Source organism: Balaenoptera ricei, chromosome 2, assembly GCF_028023285.1.
Source record: "Balaenoptera ricei isolate mBalRic1 chromosome 2, mBalRic1.hap2, whole genome shotgun sequence".
Classification (NCBI taxonomy): Eukaryota; Metazoa; Chordata; class Mammalia; order Artiodactyla; family Balaenopteridae; genus Balaenoptera; species Balaenoptera ricei.
The window spans coordinates 73,268,261-73,289,930 of NC_082640.1; the positions used below are offsets into that span (position 1 = coordinate 73,268,261).

Sequence of the window (21,670 nt, forward strand, 5' to 3'; positions counted from 1 at the left end):
AATTTTTACAATTTTCTCTTTATACTTTGGGATATATAATTATTTTTTATATATTACATATAATATTATATATACTATCTACTTTAAATGTTTTATTATTTTTTAAGTTAAAAATATTTTAAATATTAAATAAAATTATTTAAATAAATAATAAATATATATTTCCCAAAGATTTTTGAAAGCCTGTAAGCCTTAGTACTGGGACAATATACCCAATGTATAAAATGAGTCTGTCTTTCCTTACAGGTGGAATTTGTAGAGAGAGAATTCTCATACTTGAATTGACAAGCTATTGTCAAGAGAAAAAGGCATAAACATCTTGAGCTACTGTTTAAGGAAAACGCAATAACAGTAACCACATCTAGTCAGAAGATACTGGGGCTAAATAATTATAAAGTGGTGGGCTGTTCATAAAGCCTACAACCCTGAAGAGATCAGTGTATCTTAGGACCCAGAGGGTTTGGCAGTGAAACTCACTGAGGTTCCTGGAGCACCACCTGCTGTTAGAGTGGACAGGTGCACCCTGTCAAGATGGTATTGGAGATTCCCATCATAGGGGCCCCCACTATTCCAAGCACATGTCAGTGAGAGAAAAAAATATAAAGAGAAGAATGTAAAAGACATAGCCAGTGGTGGTTACAATGAATTCTCACTTTATCATTCTTTTAAAAACTATACATATATGTTTTATGCACTCTTCTGTACCTCTCCTTGGATCAGAAATGGAACAGAAGCAGAGAGCCATAGAGCAAAAGCCAAAGTCCTGATGGACTTCTTCCAGTTTAGAAGCAGGTAGAGACCACCCAAAGTATGGCTTCTGTGAAGGTAGTGAAGAATAGATGTTCTCCGTGAAAGCCAGGTGCCTAGGAGGCAACTTAACCAAGCAGCTGGCAGACATGTTGGCAGGATTTTTACTATCACTGTGAGGCAGAAGCCCAGAGCTCCGATATGTCAGCTGGCTCTGGACTGGGAGCCACAGAAACCAGGTAGAAGAAAAGTAAACCACAAGACAGGGAGAGGAGTGCGATGACAGAAAAAGAAAGGAAAAGGAGAGGAAGGCAAAGGAAGAAGGAAAGAAATTTTCCACTGAAAATAAACCTACCAACCAAATTTCTGAAACATATAAGGAAAATATTTCTAAAAAGACTGGCGCCAAAATCAATAATCAAGAAGTGAAATCAGCTCAGACAAATGAACGCAGTAGAACAATCTACAGAAAAGAAAAGAAAAAGAAAAAAAAGGAAGAAAGGAAGAGAAAAATGGCCATTCCCTGGCTAAAAAAAGATGGATTAATAGAAAACAAAATAAACATGTTTTTTTCAAAGAATTCTCAAAGAGAGAAATGAATCATAATATTCACAAAACAAACAAGGAATTATGAAATAAGAATAAATGAAACAAGAACATAAGGATGCAAAAGAACTTATCGGAAATCATGTAAATAAAAAATCATGAGAGCTTCAGAAAGAGTATCTCTTCCTAAGTTGGAAGTACAAATTTGGTGAGCTGTCTCTATACGAGATCAGTTTTTGTTTTCCTTTAGTGTTTACTTTTGCAGGCAAAATGTCTCCAGCTGCTCTAACTATTCTTCATTTCTCAAGGTTTCCAGGCCTCAAACTGGCTCTAAGAACTAGACACAGTACTCGAGAATCTACCAGTAAAGTGAGACCATCAGTTCCCATCCTCTGGACAGTTACCATTTTTTACCAGTTGTATCATGGCATTTGTTCATAATGAATTTGTTGTCAGCAATCAAGTCTTTTTTTACATAAACCATGTAGTCAAACCCAGCTTCTCTTCTGTATCAGGTACTTGCAAGATTGATTTAACATAGACAGTGTCTCTATTGACCTTTATCTTATTGGTTTTGGCTTTGTATTTCCATGGTATTATTTTTAATCTAAATTCTGTCAAAATAAACCTTTTGACTTTCATCTTATCTGCAAACAAGATAGGCAAGCTTTCTGTCTTGTTCAAAATACTGAATAGGGCTGGACCTTAAATAGAACCCACTAGTACACCAGTAGAAACTTCTCTCCAGGAGATCAGAGGTCCAGTATCCAATACTCTTTTGATATGGTTGTTCAAACAGACAGGAGCTCATCATTGCTATTCTGTGACCCTCTAGTGTGATAGACCCTCTAGTACTATTATGAAGATAGTACTTCTGTTTCCTCTTCTTTTTTCCTCTTCTGAATGTTTCCCATTGCAATCTTGACCTCAGGTTCATTGAAAGCTTTTGCAAAACCCTACTTTATTCATCCAACACATATTTATGGGTATCTGCTCTTTGCCAGACAAAGTGTTGAGGTTACAATGGTCACTCAAAAGAGACACACTCTCAGCCCTTCTGGGAGGGTAAGATAGTCATGAATCACATAAACACACAAATAAAGGTAAAATCCCAACTGTATTAAGTGCTGTGTAGGAGAAATGCAGTGTGTTGAGAGTTTATAATAGTGAAATTTGACCTAGTCTGGGAGATTAGGCTTTCCTGATTAAGTGAAATTAGATCTAAAACCTTAAGGTTAAATGGGAATTAACTTGGTTGAATATGGGCAGAAAGAAAGAGGAAGTGTTCCATGCAGAGGAATCAGTAAGTGCAAAGGCCCTGTGGTGGGAGAGAGGAGGTTTCATTCAAGGGCAGCTGGCATGGAGAACTAAGGGAAGTGAGGTGAGGGATGAGGGTGGGGACTGACCATTTAGGACCTTATCTCTCTCTCCCCTGTTATTTCTTTAGAAGAAGGAATACTCTTCTAGAGCACCTTCTCCTTATACGTCCAGCTCTAGTATATACTGTAATATGCAGTATTATGAAATACTATTTATTTTCTTGGCTTAACATTTCAGGTTTACTTCATCATTCATACTCTGTGCTTGGGTCATAAATATTACTGTTAATCAGCTTCCTGCTCCATCTTCCAACCCCAAGAATTAGTGAGTTACTTCCCCCTTCATGCTGATACTTTCTTTATTCACACTTGTTCCTCATACTATCCGGTTTAAAAGTTTTGTTTCAGTGACTAATTCTTTTATCCCTTAAAATTTCAATAAGGATATATTTACTTTGGATGGTAGCTTGGGAGTATCGATTAGCTATTAAATATGCTTATAATTCATGACCCAGCAATACCATTTTTAGGTTATATATTCTACAGCAGTGATTTTCAAAGTATGGCCCTTGGACCGGCGTCATTAGCGTCACCTGAGAACTTGTTAGAAATGCAAATGCTCAAGTCCCACCCAGATCTACTAAATCAGTGGTGCCCAGCAATCTGATTTTAAAACCCCACCAGCTGATACTGATACATACTAAAGTTTGAAAAAAATCTACTCTAAAGAAATATCTGCACACATTGTATCAGATAACTTTTGCTGTTAGAACAAGTATTTATTTAGCTCACAGGTCTCCAGGTTGGCAACTTTGGCTGGACCCAGCTAGGCGGTTCTGATTTCCTCTGGCTCAGTCATTGTCAGCAGTCCACTGCTGGGATAGCTGGGGGCTGGCTGGTGTAGGGTGCCCTCAGCTGACACAGCTCAACTCTGTTCGGTGTGGTCTCTCTTTCCCCAACAGTCTGGCCTGGGTTTGTTCACCTGGTGGCTGGACAAAACTCCAAGGGATAGAAAGCAGAAGCATTCAAGGCCTCTTGAGGCCTAGGCTTGAAATTGGCACACTGACGTGTCTGCTGCATTCTATTGGCTGAATTAAGTCCAAGGTCGTCCTAGATTCAGGGGGAGGAAAAAGAACTTTACCTGTTGGTGGGAAGAGCTGCAAAATCAAATTGCAAAGTGCGTGGATACAGGGAGGGTGGAGATTGTGACTTTTTTTTTTTTTTTTGCCATCTTCTACACACGTGCATATAGAAACAATACAAGGTTGTTTATTGCACCATTTTTGATGATAACAAAACAATGAAAACAACTTAAATACCCTTCAGTAAGGGAATGGGCAGATTGTGGCACATACATACCAAGGAATACTATGTATCCATTGAAACGAATGAGCTAGGTCTCTTTCTAGGTCAACTAGAAATAAAAAACTTTTTTTTTTAATGAAAAAAAGGAAACTGAAGAGCAATTTGAAAGAATACCGTTCATATATATATATATATATATTTTTTTTTTTTTTATAAGCACCTCTATTTATTTATTTATTTAGGCTGCACCAGGTCTTTGTTGTGGCATGCGGGATCTTTTAATAGTTGCAGCATGCGGGCTTCTTAGTTGCGGCATGCATGCATAATCTAGTTCCCCGACCAGGGATTGAACTCGGGTCCCCTGCATTAGGGAGCGCAGAGTCTTACCCACTGGACCACCAGGCAAGTCCCTACCATTCATATATTCTTAAAACCTACACAATATTATATATTTCTGATGGGTACATATAACACATTTATGAAAGTATTACAGAAAGTCTAGAAGTATATACATCTAACTTATACCAGGGATTACTCTTGGAGAGTGGGAAAGGAGGCAAGAATTCAAAGTGGTAGTCAGAGAGGATATTAGCTTTATCTGTTAGGTTCTCATTTTAAAAACACATTTATATGTGTTCTGTGAAATTAAAAATTTAAAGATAAAACACAAATTTAGTAGGAAGCTCATTTCAGGATAAGTCTCTTCTTTGGCGTGTTCTTCCAGGTCGTTATGAGATTCTGTCATTCACTCAGTCACATTTAGTGAAGACTGCTGTGTTCTATGCACTGTACTAGTTGCCAGGAGCACTCAATCTTTTGCCAAGTTCCCATCATTTTAGTCTGTAAGTCCTTCATTTTCTGACCCTTATCTTCAAGTCGTTAGCAAGAAATTCTAGGTTTTTTCTTACTGCATCATGGAGTTCCATGTTTATCAGAGAAAAGATCTGTGAATGGTGGGGCTTAACCAAATCTGGATCTGGGAAGATGCATACCTCCCAGTGAACCTTGTCAGGATTAAATAGATAGATGTCATCTCTTAGCAGGGATCACATACTGTGTTAGCATTGTCATTTTCTTTTTTTAAAAATTAATTAATTAATTAATTAATTTTTGGCTGTGTTGGGTCTTCATTGCTGCACGCTGGCTCTCTAGTTGCAGCAAGCGGGGGCTACTCTTCGTTGTGGTGCGCGGGCTCCTCTCGCTATGGAACATGGGCTCTAGGCACGCTGGCTTCAGTAGTTGTGGCACTCAGGCTCAGTAGCTGTGGCTCACAGGCTCTAGAGTGCAGGCTCAGCAGTTGTGGCACATGGGCTTAGCTGCTCTGTGGCATGTGGGATCTTCCCGGACCAGGGCTCGAACCCATGTCCCCAGCACTGGCAGGCGGATTCTTAACCACTGCACCACCAGGGGAGTCCCAGCATTGTAATTCATTTTCATCCCATCCTTATACCCTCTTGCAAAACCTACTCTGAGAGCTTGCTCCAAAGCTTTTATTGAGCAGAGGACAGAAGTTCATGTGCCTGTACATACTTGTCACAAATGACTGGATGACAGGTAGACCCTTACTCAAGGTAGGCCAAATCAGGTTCTCTGTCCCAGAACTTTGTAACTGTGGTACAGAAATTCTGGTCAGTCTTTCTTGAGTGGTTGTGCTGGTGGTATGTACCTCCATCCTCATCACTCTTATTCAACACAGTGCTAGAAATTCTAACCAGTACAATAAGGTAGGAAAGAAAGTAAAAGGTATACAGATTAGAAAGGAAGAGGTAAAACCATCCCTATATGCAGAGGACATGATCATCTAGGTAGAAAAATCCCAAAGGAATCTTAAAAACAAATAAAACCTCATAGAGTTAATAAGTCCAACAAGGTCATAGGCTATAAGAAAAGCATACAAATACTAACTGGATTTCTATGTAATAGCAATTTGGACCCCAAAATTTTAAATGCAATACCATGTTTTATCACTCAAAAAAATCCCCAAAGTTTTAGGTGTAAATCTAACAATGTATGTACAGGACTTGTATCCTGAAAACTACATAACAGTGATGAAAGAAATCAAATAAGATCTAAATAAATGGAGAGACCTACCATATTCAAGGATTGGAAGATTCAACATAGTACAGATGCCAATTCTCCCTAAATTGATAGATAAGTTTAATACAATTACTATAAAAAAAAAAGCAAGATTTTTTTTTTGTAGATACAGGCAAGAATATATTAAAATTTATATGGAAAGACAAAGAAACCAGAATAGCTAAAACAATTTTGAAAAAGAAGAATAAAGTGGAAGAAATTAGTCTACCTGATTTCAAGGCATATTATATAGCATAGTAATCAAGACTGTGTGGTACTGACAGAGAAATAGACATATAGATCAATGGAATAGAATAGAGAACATAAAAAGAGACCAATACAAATATGTCCAACTGATTTTTGAAATTATGCAAAAGTAATTCAATGGAAAAAAAATAGTCTTTTTAACAAATCATGTTGGAACAATAGGACACTCATAGGCAAAAAAAAGTCTCAATCTAAGTCTCACGCATTATACAAAAGTTTACTCAAAATGGATTATACATTTAAATGTAAATGTAAAACTATAAAACTTTTAGGAAAAAACTTAGGAGAAAATCATTAGGGTCTGGGGCTACTGAAAGAGTCCATAGACTTGACACCAAAAGCATGATCCATAAAAGGAAAAATGAATAAATTGGGCTCAATCAAAATTAAAAACTTGCTCTGAGAAAGACTCTGTTAAGAGGATAAAAAGACAAGCTACAAAGTGGGAGAAAATATTTGCAAACCACATATCCAACAAAGGACTAGTATCTAGAATATTTAAAGAACCCTCAAACCTCGACAGTATAAAAACCAAACAACACAATTAGCACATGGCCAGAAGACATAAAGAGACATTTCACTGAAGAGAATATACAGATGGCAAATAAGCACATGAAAAGATATTCAACATCATTTCACTACAGAAACAAAAACTAAAACTACAATGGAACATTAATACACATCTATTGAAATGGCAAAAATAGAAAACAGTGACACCACCAAATGCTGGCAAGGACGCAGAGAAACTGAATTACTCATACATTGCTGGCAGAAATGTAAAATGGTTCAGCCACTCTGAAAAATAGTTTGGCAGTTTCTTTAAAAAAAAATAAAACGTGCAACTACCATATGACCCAGTACTTGCAATTCTGAGCACTTAGCCCAGAGAAATGAGGACTTATGTTCATACAAAAGCCTGTACACGAATATTTATACTAGATTTATTCATAATAGTCCAAACTGGAAGCAACTCAGATGTCCTTCAACGGGTGAGTAGTTAGAAAAAATTGTGGTACATCCGTACTGTGGAATACTACTCAGCAAAAAACGGGAATAAACTGTTGATACACACAACAACCTGGATGGATCTCTAGAGTATTATGGTGAGTGATAAAAGCAATTCCCAAAGGCATGTATGTGTATGATTCCATTCATTTAACATTCTTGAAATGACAAAATTATACAAATGGAGAACAGATTAGTGTTTGCCAAGAGTTAAGGAGGCGGTAGGAGTGAGAGGGAAGTAGATGTTGCTTTAAAAAGGCAACATGAGGGATCCTTATGGTGATGGAACTTTTCTGTTTCTTGACTGTATCAATCGTCAGTATCCTGGTTGTGATTAATGTACCATGGTTTTGTAAGATGTTACCATGGGGACTGGGAAAGGAATACACAGGATCTTTCTGTCTTATTTCTTAGAACTGCATGTGAATCTACAATTACTTAAAATAAAAAAGCTTATTTAAAAGTAAAAGAAAAAAATTTTAAAAATTAAAGAAAAAGTAAAAGATGTGGTAGGAACCAGGGTGAGTATTCTGAAACTCAGATACAATCATATCTATCCCCTACTTGAAATGCTTTAAAGTTCCCTTTACCAATAGGAGAAAGTCCAGATGCCTGTGGTTAGGCATGTTGATATCCTACTGAGAAAAACTATTTTTCCCCAGGGGAAAAAAAAATTCCACAAAGGAGTGAACCACATTATCTCCCCTGCCAAGAGGGTAGCCAGACCTCTGGGTCCTGAAGGTCTGGGCTTTCCTTACCCCCCAGGGGGGTAGTTAGCAACTGTAACTCGTCGTTTGAGAGGTCTCAAGCCCAATGAAGCATATAAACAGAGACGGTTTTGTCTTTCCTAGCTATCTAATTTGCTTGGCCAAATCCCTTTCCAACTGGGTAGAGGGGAACTTCTGTGACATCTCTTTCTGGTCCAAAACCTTTTCAACCATATCTAGCTATTAAAATAGTGTATTTTCAAGGGCATATTCAGTTGCTTTAGGTACTATTTCCTTGGCCAAGTTCATTTCAATGCCCCCTCTCCTAGAGCTGGGCAGGTGCCTCCCCCATGGAGGCCTTGGCAGGGCTTGAGTGGAAGTTGTGCAGGGAGGGGCGTCTGCTCGCTTTCTTTCATCTCCTGGTTGCCTTCCTTCCAGTCGCTCACACCCACACCCACTGTCAGGAGCAGGTGTGGGGAAAGGAAGCAGACTGGAGAATGGTGGTTGGTGCAGGTTCCGAGAGTACGGCCTTGAGTCTGGGCCACGCAGCTGGCAGAGCCTTGGAGAACCTGCCTCAGAAGGCGTGGCTGTGCGTGCACCTTGAGCAGGACCCACCAAAGATCATGGCTTTGCAAAGCTCAGTGAGGCCAGGAGAGGCTAAGTTGCTCATGGAAATAAAGTTAAATGGCATAATCAGAATTTGAATTGGGGTTCACTCCACAGTCTGCCCACTTCCTTGCCTGGTTTTCCTGGGAATTTGTGCAAAGTAATTCAGGCAACAGAGTGTGCATTCCACATGAAAATTTGCAGAGGAAGGAAGGTCATAACCTCCTACAGCCTCCATCCCCCTGCCCAGAACTTCTGTGTACTGTCTTTTCAGCCCATTTCTTTACCTCTATCTTCAAATAGAGACAAAATAGCCAGGGACAGTACTGTAGGATTTCAAAGCTGATAGGCACATTAGATGTTACCTAGTGTGGTTTCTGTGAGATAGGTCATTTGGAAATACACAGAGCTATTTTTTTTTTTTTTTTTTTTTGCTTATCATAATGTGGTGGTAGGAGGATGATTTTGAAAGTCCTCAATCTGTGAGACAGTTATGCTGACAAAGATTCTCTCCTTGACCAAACTCTAGCCAGCCTCTACTGAGCCCTCTTCTTGATGAGGCCTCAACTTTGACTGTAAAGACTTGAACTAACAGTTTCTAACCGTTCAAGGGCACCCTAAAGTGTCTGTCTGAGAAAACCCAAGGCTGCCAAAATCATGCACTGTTTGCTTCAGCAACACCCGATGATAGGGCCCCTACCTCCCAGTCTCTATGCGAGGGCAGGAGCCTAACTTCAATGAATAATTAGTAAACCGGGCTTCCCTGGTGGCGCAGTGGTTGAGAATCTGCCTGCCAACGCAGGGGACACGGGTTCGAGCCCTGGTCTGGGAAGATCCCACATGCTGCGGAGCAACTAGGCCCGTGAGCCACAACTACTGAGCCTGCGCGTCTGGAGCCTGTGCTCCGCAACAAGAGAGGCCACGATAGTGAGAGGCCCGCGCACCGCGATGAAGAGTGGCCCCCGCTTGCCGCAACTAGAGAAAGCCCTTGCACAGAAACGAAGACCCAACACAGCCAAAAATAAAAAAATAATAATAATAAATAAATAATAAATAAAAAATTAAAAAAAAATAAGCCTAACTTCAATCAATAAGCAGTTAGCAAATCGAGATGGCTTTCATGTGGACTAACACCCTTGTCCAGCTTTTTGCAATTTTTACTTCCCTGACAGCTCCTTCCTACTTCCTACTTCAGTTCCTTCCTACTCCCCCATTCCCTCTGCACGAATAGAACTGGTGCTCAGCTCTCCCCCTACTGTCAGTGGTTTCTGAATAAATCTGTTTTCACCACTTTAACTAATGTCCAGCTGTGTTTATCTCTGACAGTTCACAAAAAATTGTTCTGCCCAAAATACCACCCCTGAGAAACAGGGACCTTGTTTCCACAACAAGGTCTCATGGGTGTGTTCACTTTGTGATAATTCGTACTCTTATGATTTGTGCACTATTCTGTCTATATCTTATCTTTTTATACTTTAATGTAAAAGTTCATATATAACAAAATAAAAACATGAAAAAATTGATAACAAAGGGTAAGTTAAGAAATAATCCCCAGCAACCACTGACACGTTTTCTGTCACTATGGATTCGTTTGCATTTTTTAGAATTATATATTTATATAAGAAATCATATAGTATGTATGTACTCTTTTTTTTCTTTTTGACCTGGCTTCTTTCACTCAGCATAAGTATTTTGAAATTAACACATGCTAGTTCGTATATAATAGTTCATTCCTTTTTACTGATGAGTAACATTGCATTGTATAGGTATACCACATTTTGTTTATATACTTACCTGTTGATGGACATTTGGGTTATTTCCAGGTTTTGACTATTACAAATAGAGCTGCTACGAACATTCATATACAAGTTTTTGTGTGAACGTAAGTTTTCATTTTTCTTGGATATACACCAAGCACCTGGAATTGCTGGGTCATATGATAACTCTGTTTAATCTTTTGAGTATCTGCCAGATTGTTTTCAAAGCAGCTACATCATTTTAATTTTCTACCAGCACAGTATGAGAGCTTCAATTTTTCCACATCCTTGCTAACACTGACTTTTTGATAATAGCCATACTTGCAGGTGTGAAGCGGTATCTCATGTGGTTTTGCTTTGCATTTCCCTGATGGCGAATAATGTTGAGCTTATTGGCCATTTCTACGTCTTCTTTGGAGAAATGTCTATTCAGTTCCTTTGCCCATTTATATAACATTCTTGAGATGACAAAATTATGGAAATGGAGAACAGATTAGTGGTTACAAGGCATTAGGGACTGGGGTGGGAGGAGGAGAAAAGAGAGGGGTGGTGTTTTATAAAAAGTCAACATTAAGGAAATTGATGGTGATGGAGTTTGTTCTTTATCTTGACTGTGGTGGTGAATACATGAACTTACACATGTGACTAAATTACATGTAATTAAGTACACACACATTCAAATGAGTACAAATAAAACTGGGGAAACCTGATTCTTATTGGTGGATTGATTTTATATCAATATCCTGGTTGTGATATTATACTATAGTTTTGTAAGATGTTACCGTTGGGGAAAACTGGATAAAGGATATATGGGATTTCTCTGTACTATTTACCAGTACATGGGAATCTACAATTACCTCAAAAAATAAAAAGTTTAATTAAAAACTGCAATTTAAAAAACCCTTATGATCAACTCTTTAACGAGATGTAACATCCCTTTCTGTAACAACAGAAAGTCAAACTATGCGAGGCAAAAACTGATAGAACTGCAAGGAGAAATAGATGAATCTACTATCATAGTTAGAGACTTCAACAACTCTTCATCAGAAATAGATCCAGCAGGAAGGACCTAGCTGAACTCAATAACACCATCAATCTACTGGATATAATGGACAACTCTAGACAACATCATCCAATCACAGCAGAATACATATTCTTCTCAAGCTCACAGGGAACATTCACCAAGATAGACTACATTCTGGACCATAAAATACAAAACAAACCTCAACAAATTTATAAGAATAGAATTCCTACAATGTCTGTGTTCAGACCCCAGTAGATTTAAACTAGAAATTAATAACAGACAGATAGCTGGAAAAACTCCCAACTACTTGGAGAATTAATAATACACTTCTAAATAACACATAGATCAAAGAAGAAATCTCAAGGGAGATTTAAAAAATTATTGAACTAAATGAAAATGGAAACACAGAACATCAAAATTTGTGGGATGCAGTGAAAGCACCGATTATAGGGAAATTTATAGCACTGAATGCATATATTAGATAAAAAGAAAGATGTAAAATCAATCTTGTAAACTTCCATCTTAGGAAACTAGAAAAAGAGCAAATTAAATCCAAAGTAAGCAGAAAAAATTAAAAAAATTCAAGCAAAAATCAATGAAATTGAAAACAAAATTAATAGGGAAAAAAAATCAATGGAACCAAAAGCTGGTTCTTTGAAAAGGAAAATAAAATTATCCTCTAACCAGGATAACTAAGAAAAAAAGGGAGAAGATGCAAATTACTAATATCAGAAATGAAGAAAGGGACTTCACCACAGACCCCATGGACATTAAAAGGATAATCAAGGAATACTATGAACAACTCTATGCCCACAAATTTGATAACCTAGATGAAATGGACAAATCACTTGAAGGACACAATCTGCCAAAACTCACACAAGAAGAAACAGACAGTCTGAGTAGGCCTATATATATATTAAAGAAATTGAATCAATAATTAATAACCTTCCAAAACAGAAAGCCAGGCTCAGATGGGTTCACTGGTGAATCTTAGCAAACATTTCAGGAAGAAATTATATCAATTCTCTAGAATCTCTCTCAGAGGTTAGAAGCAGAGGGAATACTTCCTTATTCCATGAGGCTAGCATTACCCTAATATCAAAACCAAAGATATTACAAGAAAAGAAAACTGTGAACCAATATCTTTCATGAACAAATAAGCAAAAATCCTCAACAAAATGTTAGCAAATTGCATCCAGCAATGTATAAAAAGAATAGTACACCATGGGCAAGTGGGATTTATCCCAGGTAAAGAAGGCTGCTTCAATGTTCAATTTAATGTAGTCTATCACATCAACAGGATAAAGAAGAAAAATCACATGATCGTATCAATAGATATAGAAGAAGCATTTGACAAAATTCAACACCCATTCATGATCAAAAACTCTCAGTTAACTAGCAATAGAGGAGAATTTCCTCAACTTGATAAAGAATATCTACAAAAATGCTACAACTAACATCTACTTGATGGTGAGAAACTCGAAGCTTTCCTGCTAAGATCAGGAACAAGGCAAAGATGTCCCCTCTCACTGCTTTTTCACATTGTACTGGAAGTCCTAGCTAATGTAATAAAGCAAGAAAAAGAAATAAATTGTATACAGATTGGAAAGTAAGAAATAAAACTATGTCTGTAAATTACATGATCATCTATATAGAAAATCTGAAGGAATAAACAACAACAACAAACTCCTGAATAAGCCATTATAGCAAAGTCACAAGATACAAGGTTAATATATAAAAGTTAATTGCTTTCCTACATACCAACAATGAATAAGTGAATTTGAAATTTAAAATATAATACCATTTGGATTCCATTAGTGTGTGTGTGTGTGTGTGTGTGTGTGTGTGTGTGTGTGTGTTTATATCTATTATAGATTTTTGCTTTGTGGTTACCATGAAGTTTTTGTATAGTAGTCTATATATATGTGATTGTTTTAAGTTACTGATCTCTTAATTTCAAATGCATTTTAAAAACCCTGCATTTGTGCTGTTGATTAGTGTTTTTGATATCATATTTTATATTTAACTGTTTTGTGTATCCCTTAACTGCTTATTGTGGATATAGATGATTTTACTACTTTTGTCTTTTAACCTCCCTACTAGCTTTGTGTTTGGATGATTTCCTACCTTTTCTGTATGCTTGCCTTTACCAGTGAGTTTTTCATTTTCTAATTTTATTTATAGTTATGGAAGCAACCTAAGTGTCCATCAACAGATGAATGGATAAAGAAGATGTGGTATATATATATATACACACACACACACACACACACACACACACACACACACGCATATATATAATGGAATACTACTCAGCCATAAAAAGGAACAAAATTTTGCCATTTGTAGCAACATAGATGGACTTGGAGGGCATTATGCTAAGTGAAATAAGTCAGACAGAGAAAGACAAATCATGATATCACTTATATATGGAATATAAAAAATACAACAAACTAGTGAATATAACATAAAACAAGCAGACTCACAGATATAGAGAACAAACTAGTGGCTACCAGTGGGGAGAGGGAAGGCGGAGGGATAATATAGGGGTAGGGAAGTAAGAGGTACAAACTATTAGTTATAAAAGAAGCTACAAGGATATACTGAGCAACATGGGGGATATAGCCAATATTTTATAATAACTATAAATGGAGTATAACCTTTAAAAATTGTGAATTACTATATTCTACACCTGTTAACTTACATGATATTGTACAGCAACTATACTTCAATTTAAAAAAAAGTTAATCTAAAAAAAGTAATACCATTTACATTAGCACCCCCCAAAATGAAATACTTAGGTATAAATCTAACAAAATATGAACAAGATTTTTATGAGGAAAACTACAAAACTCTGATGAATGAAATTAAAGAACTAAATAAGTGGAGAGCTATTTCATGTTCATATATAGGAAGGTTCAATATTGTCAAGATATCAGTTCTTTGAAACTTGATCTATAGATGCAATACAATCTCAATTAAAATCCTAGCAAGTTACTTTGTGGATATTAACAAACTGATTCTAAAGTTTATATGGAAAAACAAAAGACTCAGAATAGCTAACACAATAATTAAGGAGAAGAAAAAAGTTGGAGGATTGACACTAACCGGCTTCAAGAGTTGTTGTAAAGCTAATATCAAGTACTGGTGGAAAAAACAGACAGCTAGATCAATGGAACAGAATAAAGAGCCTAGAATTTTTTGCAGATCTAGAATAAAAAAACCCTTAAAATTCATGTGGAAACACAAAGACCCTGAATAGCCAAAGCAATCTTGACAAAGAAAAATGGAGCTGGAGGAATCAGTCTCCCTGGCTTCAGACTATAATACAAGGCTACAGTAATCAAAACAGTATGGTACTGGCACAAAGACAGACTTATAGATCAATGGAACAGGATAGAAAGTCCAGAAATACACCCACACACCTGTGGTCAGTTAATCTTTGACAAAGGAGGCAAGAATATACAATGGGGAAAGGACAGTCTCTTCAATAAGTGGTGCTGGGAAAACTGGACAGCCACATATAAAAGAATGAAATTAGAACATTCTCTAACACCATACAGAAAAATAAACTAAAAATGGATTAAAGACCTAAATGTAAGACTGGATACTATAAAACTCTTAGAGGAAAACATAGGCAGAACACTCTTTGACATAAATCACAGCAATATCTTTTTAGATCCACCTCCTAGAGTAATAAAAATAAAAACAAAAATAAACAAATGGGACCTAATTAAACTTCAAAGCTTTTGCACAGCAAAGGAAACGAAAAGACAACACACAGAATGGGAGAAAATATTTGCAAATGATACAACTGACAAAGGATTAATCTCCAAAATACACAAACAACTTATGTAGCTCAATATCAGAAAACCAAAAAACCCAATCAAAAAATGGGCAGAAAATCTAAATAGACATTTCTCCAAGGAAGATATACAGATGGCCAAAAAGCACATGAAAAGATGCTCAATATCGCTAATTATTAGACAAATGCAAATCAAAACTACAATGAGGTATCACCTCACACTGGTCAGAATGGCCATCATCAAAAAGTCTACAAACAATAAATGCTGGAGCAGGTGTGGAGAGAAGGGAACCCTCCTACACTGTTGGTGGGAATGTAAATTGGTACAGCCACTATGGAGAACAGTATCGAGGTTCCTTATAAAACTAAAAACAGAGCTACCACATGATCCAGCAGTCCCACTCCTGGTTATATATCTGGAGAAAACCATAATTCGAAAAGATACACGCACCCTAGTGTTCATAGCAGCACTATTTACAATAGCCAAGACATGGAAGCAACCTAAATAAATGTCCATTGACAGATGAATGGATAAAGAAGATGTGGTATATATGTATCATGGAATATTACTCAGCCACAACAAAGAATGAAATAATGCCATTTGCAGCAACATGGATGGACCTAAAGATTATCATACTAAGTGAAGTAAGTCAAACAGAGAAAGACAAATATCATATGATATCACTTATATGTGGAATCTAAAAAAAAAAATGATATAAATGAACTTATTTAGAAAACAGAAACAGACTCACAGACTTAGAAAACAAACTTATGGTTACCAAAGGGGAAAGTTGGGGGAGGAGGGATAAATTAGGAGGTTGGGATTAACACATACACTCTACTATATATAAAATAGATAACCAGGGACTTCCCTGGTGGTCCAGTGGTTAAGAATCTGCCTTCCAATGCAGGAGACACGGGTTCAATTCCTGGTTGGGGAACTAAGATCCTACATGCTGGGGGGCAACTAAACCCATGCACTGCAACTAGAGAGAAGCCCTTGGGCTGCAACTACTGAGCCCGCACACTCTGGAGCCCACATGCCGCAACTACTGAGCCCAAGCACTCTGGAGCCCGTGAGCCACAACTACAGAAGCCCATGTGCCACAACTACTGAGCTCCTGCACTCTAGAGCCCATGTGCCACAACTAGAGAAACCCGTGTGCTGCAACTAGAGAGAAGCATGCAACAAAGAGCCCCGCACGCCACAACAAAGACCAAGTGCAGCCAATAAATAAATAAATAAACTAAAAAAAAAGTAATATACATAAGGACATCTAATAACCTAAAAAAAAAGTACCACATAGAAAAATATATATATAATAGATAACCAACAGGACCTACTGTATAGCACAAGGAACTCTACTCAATACTCTGTAATAACCTATATGGGAAAAGAATCTGAAAAAGAATAGATATATGTATATATGTATAACTGAATCACCTTGCTGTACATCTGAAACTAACACAACATTGTAAATCAACTATACTCCAATAAAAAATAAAAATTTTTAAAAAAAGAATAAAGAGCCCAGAAATAGACCCACATAAATATAGTCAACTGCTCTTTGACAAAGAAGAAAGGCAGTACAATGGAGCAAAGATAGTCTCTTCAATAAAGAGTGCTGGAACAACTGAACATTCACATACATACATACATAAACAGACCTTACACCCTTTACAAACATTAACTCAAAATTACCTAAATGCAAAACTATAAACTCCTAGAAGATAACATAGAAGAAAACCTAGATGATCTTGGGTATGGCAATGTCTTTTTAGGAACAATACCAAGGACATGATTACATGAAAGAGTATATTGATATGCTAGACTTCATAAAAATTAAAACTGCTCTGTGAAAGACAGTATGAAGAGAATGAGGAGACAAGCCACAGACTGGGAGAAAAAACTTGTGTAAGACACGTCTGATAAAGGACTATTATCCAAAATATATAAAGAACTTTTAAAACTCAACAATAATAAAACAAACAACCCAATTATAAATGGGCCAAAGGCCTTAATAGACACCTCACCAAAGAATATATACAGATGGCAAACAAGCATATGAAAAGATGATTCACATCATATGCCGTCAGGGAAATGCAAGTTAAAACAACGAGATCCCACTATACACCTATTAGAATGGTCAAAATCTTGACTACTGACAACACTAAATGCTGGCAAGGATATGGAGCAACAGGAACTCTCATCCTTTGCTGGTGGGAATGCAAAATGGCACAGCCACTTTGGAAGACAGTTTAGGAATTTATTATAAAACTAAACATACTTTTACCATATAATCCAGCAATCACTCTCCTTGGTATTTACACAAAGGAGGTGAAAACTTATACCCACACAAAAACCTGCACATGGATGTTTACAGAAGCTTTATTCATAGTTGCCAAAACTTGGAAGCAACCAAGATGTCCTTCAGTGGGTGAAAGGATAAACTGTGGTACATCCAGACAATAGAAGATTATTCAGCAGTAAAATAAAAAATAAGCTCTCAAGCCATGAAAAGACAAGGAGGAAACTTAAATGCATATTACTAAGTGAAAGAAGCCAGTTTGAAAAGGCTACATACAGTGTGATTTCAACTACAGGACATTCTGGAAAAGGAAAAACTAGATACAGTTAAAAGATCAGTGGTCACCAGAGGTTAGGGGTGAAGGAGGGATAAATAGGTGGAGAACTGAGGATTTTTAGGGCAGCGAAACTATTCTATATGATTATAAATTTGTCCAAACACATAGAATGACCCTAAAGTGAACCCTAACGTAAAGTGTGGACTCTGGGTGGTAATGATGTGTCAGTGTAGGTTCATCACTTGTAACAAATGTACCACTCTGGTAGGGAATGTTGATAATGGGGGAGGCTATGCATGTGTGGGGCAGGGGGTATAAGAGAAATCTCTGTACCTTTGGCTCACTATCGCTGGTAACTTTAAACTGCCCTAAAAATATAGTGTATTTTAAAAGGTTTAGGGTGCAAATGAAATTGTGATGAGCACTGAAGTGAGTTCAAATCCCTGCTCTGGTACTAACTGTATAAAAACAACAACAGGGACTTCCCTGGTGGCACAGTGGTTAAGAATCCACTTGCCAATGCAGGGGACACAGGTTCGAGCCCTGGTCTGGGAAGATCCCACATGCCACGGAGCAACTAAGCTCGTGCGCTACAGCTACTGAGCCTGTGCTCTAGAGCCCATGAGCCACAACTACTGAAGCCTGTGCACCATAACTACTGAAGCCTGTGCTCCACAACAAGAGAAGCTACTGCAATGAGAAGCCCGTGCACCGCAACGAAGAGTAGCCCTCGCTCACCGCAACTAGAGAAAGCCCGTGTGCAGCAATGAAGATCCAAGGCTGCCAAAAAAATAAATAAATAAATAAATAAACTTATTTAAAAACCCAACAACAACAAAAAACACCTTATCACCCTCAAAATATTTTCATGTCTTGTCTTGAATGTGGTTATCGCACAACTTCCAAAGCCCAACTCAATTCCTGTCTCCTGCACGTAGACTTCTTTGATCAATATAAGACCTAAATGCTCTCTCTTCTACCTCAATCTTTTGTTTTCTAATTGTTGTTTATGTTGTTTATGTTGTTTATTCTGGTTTAGATTGCAAACCATTGAAGGCATAACTTTGTCTTACACATGTTGATGTCCCTCACATGCAAAGCTCAGGATTTGTTTTGTGGTCTGATGGGTCTGAATTTGGGTGATGAGTTCCGAACCTCAGTTTCTTCGTCTATAAGTTAGGGTTAATAACAATGACATTGAAGGTTTGTTGTGAAAGATTAAATGTGCTTCAACCTGTAAAACGATAAAATATAAGCCTTAGAAAGTGGACTGAGTAGGAGGAAAGATTAGAACTGTTTATTCCCCTCTAATATCATTTTTGGTGAAAGTAGAAAACAAGCTGTCAACTACTGAAGTCCCTAGTTCTTTTCCTGCTACATATGAACTAATCTTTCAGCTTATGTTTGTATGGTTATTTTCCTCCTGCATCTCCTTCCCTCAACTCGTCAACTTAATTGTTTAGTCACTGCCTCAGTGATTAAAGACAAAATAGGAATTCAATTTCAATCATCTGAAGAGCCAGCCTATGCCTCTCCTAGATTGGGATTGATGGAAGTTTAGCAAATAGCCCTGTCCTGAAATGTCATAATGACTTTTTTAAAGAAAGTAATCAAGTCATACATGAATACATTCTCACTGTAGTAATGGGAATCTTAAAGTCTTGGGAACTGGGACCAACCCTACAGCCATTCCATGTCCCTTCTCTACAGGTCAACAGGAAGTCGGAAACATGGCTCAGGAGCTCTGTTGTTGCAGCTGACTGTGTCCCCAAGGGCCTGATGGGTGTCCCCACTTCACTGCTGAGCAAGTTGTGCAGAAGGGATCCAACGGAGGGCTTCTCAGTCACGTGATTTCTCCAGTGGCCTTAGTAACAACCAGTCTCAGACAGATTTACCTCCTGGGGAAGTAGACAAGGGTTTTTTTTTTTTTTTTTTTGTAGGTCCACAGAGTGAAGGATGAGATCCCGGACTGCTGTAGGTATCTATTTTAGTCTCACAGCTCTAAACAATTTCCAGTTGCAGATGTTAAAATATCCAGAATCCACGGAGAACAGAACAGATGACATTACTCATCATGCCTCTGCTGCTCTGAGGGCTTTCTGCAGTTCACAGGTTTTGACGACGCCTGTGTGGAGCAAGCCTGCCTGTGCTTACAGGCTGCGTTCAGTTCACAGCAGCTTATAAAACCTTTTATGGAGAGTCGTTACAGGGCCAGACTTTAATGCTGGGGATGCACAAACATGAACAAGCACCAGGGACTCTCAGGAGCTCGCCATTGGTAGAGGCAACAGGCGCAGAGCCTCTGCACATGGTCGACAGGCTCTGTCCTGCACTCGGGTGCCTGTGGAAGGGCGAGTGAGCTGAGATCCAGCCTGTTCTCCTATTGCCGAGCTGTGTGTCTAGCTCTGGAAGAAGAGGTGCCTTTTTCTAATATGCGCAAGTGAACAATGTGTGCTCCCCACAGCCCTGGTCTGAGGTACAGCCTTAGAACTCATTAGTACAATAAGAAAAGTGCCGTGATAGAGGCAGCTATCAATAGCTATGAGAAGGAAGGAAGGAGAGAGTAGGTGAGTCTTCGTAGGGAAGGAGTTAAGGGGAGTGACAGAGATTGAGGGACATTTCATGAGGGCCTTGGAAGAGGAACAGGAATTTGCTTGCTAGAATTAGTGAAAGAAAAGCAAACAGGCAGGGGAAACAGAGTGAGCAAAGATGCAGGGCTTGACATTGCAACATCTGTTTCTAGAACAGGGAGTAGCTCAATCTGGCTGAGGGAGGTAGGTCAGAAGGTAGGCAGAGCCAGATGGTGCCAGGCTTCTAAGCCACCCTGAGGATGCTGGGCTGCAGCCCATAGGCTGATGGTTCTCAAACTCTGGTGTGGTCTGAAACATGTGGAAAGCTTGTTACAAGTGTAGCTCCCTTGGCTCGAGTCCCAGGGATGGGTTCTGATTCAGTAGGTCTGGGGAGGGGCCCAAGAATGAACATTTAAAATGATTTTCCTATAGGATTTTGATATAGTGGTCAGAGGAGAAACAGTGCTTAGATAAAAGGGTGTTCAGAGGAGTTTAGGCAGCAGAGGGTTTGCCGGGCTCACTGGAGCAAAGATTGCCAGCTGCCAAGTGGAGAGTGGGACAGCTGGGGAAGTCTCCTTTGCCAGTACGCGCTCTTAGAAAGCTATCTCAGAGCCCAGCCCCTAATTAATCTGCACCCCCCTAGCGCAAAGGTCAGGTAACAGCTTAAAATGTGAAGAAAGCAGACATTAGGGACAAAGGCAAAGATTTCAGGCCCAGCTCTATCACTGTGGGTTGGGTCACTTCAGGCTAATGATTATTTCCCCTCTGAGTCTCTGCACACCAACAGGACCTTGGAGGCCCCTGTCAGCCATTTGGTATGAGGCTTTGATCCCTCCTACTGAGGAGTTCATTGTATAAGAGGATGCTGGATAAGGCTGGAAAAAAAAAAAAAAGACTCTAGTAGTGAAGTTGGAACAGAGTCAGAGTTGCTTTGGGGAAGGAAAGTTCTTTTTTCCTGAAACCTTCTCAAGCCTCTCTGTGCCTCACGGCACCCAGCACAGTGCCCTGCACCTTGCAGGCACTCGACACATATGGCTTAATGATGAATAGCATCAGGGTGTCAGAGTGGGCTCTTCAGGGCTGGGCACATCTGAAATGCCTCCTCTGTGCTTTATCCAGTCAATGATCAGCAGGCATTTCATATGGTGACCCTCCTATTATCCAAACTTATTAATTAGGGCTCTCAATTATCTGGGTGCTTTAAAATATTCTCAGGTAATGATAACAAAACCCCTGAGAGGTTGTAACATTTAGGTGATTGGATGGGGGAAAGAAGTAAAGATTTTTTTTAAAAATATATTCCTTTTTTTAAAAATTAAAAAGAAAATTTATGTATTTGGCTGCACCGCG

The 21,670-nt window shown here is 38.4% G+C and overlaps 1 long non-coding RNA gene across 2 annotated transcripts in view; it reads right to left on the reverse strand.

Moving 5' to 3' along the window:
• Positions 1-3,370: 3,370 nt before the first annotated feature.
• The window catches only part of LOC132360436 (uncharacterized), a 40,573-nt gene continuing 22,273 nt past the window's right edge, over positions 3,371-21,670 (reverse strand). For both annotated transcript variants that reach the window (XR_009501100.1, XR_009501099.1), the window contains one exon: positions 3,371-3,722. This is a non-coding gene — a long non-coding RNA (uncharacterized LOC132360436). The remainder of the gene's footprint in view (positions 3,723-21,670) is intronic.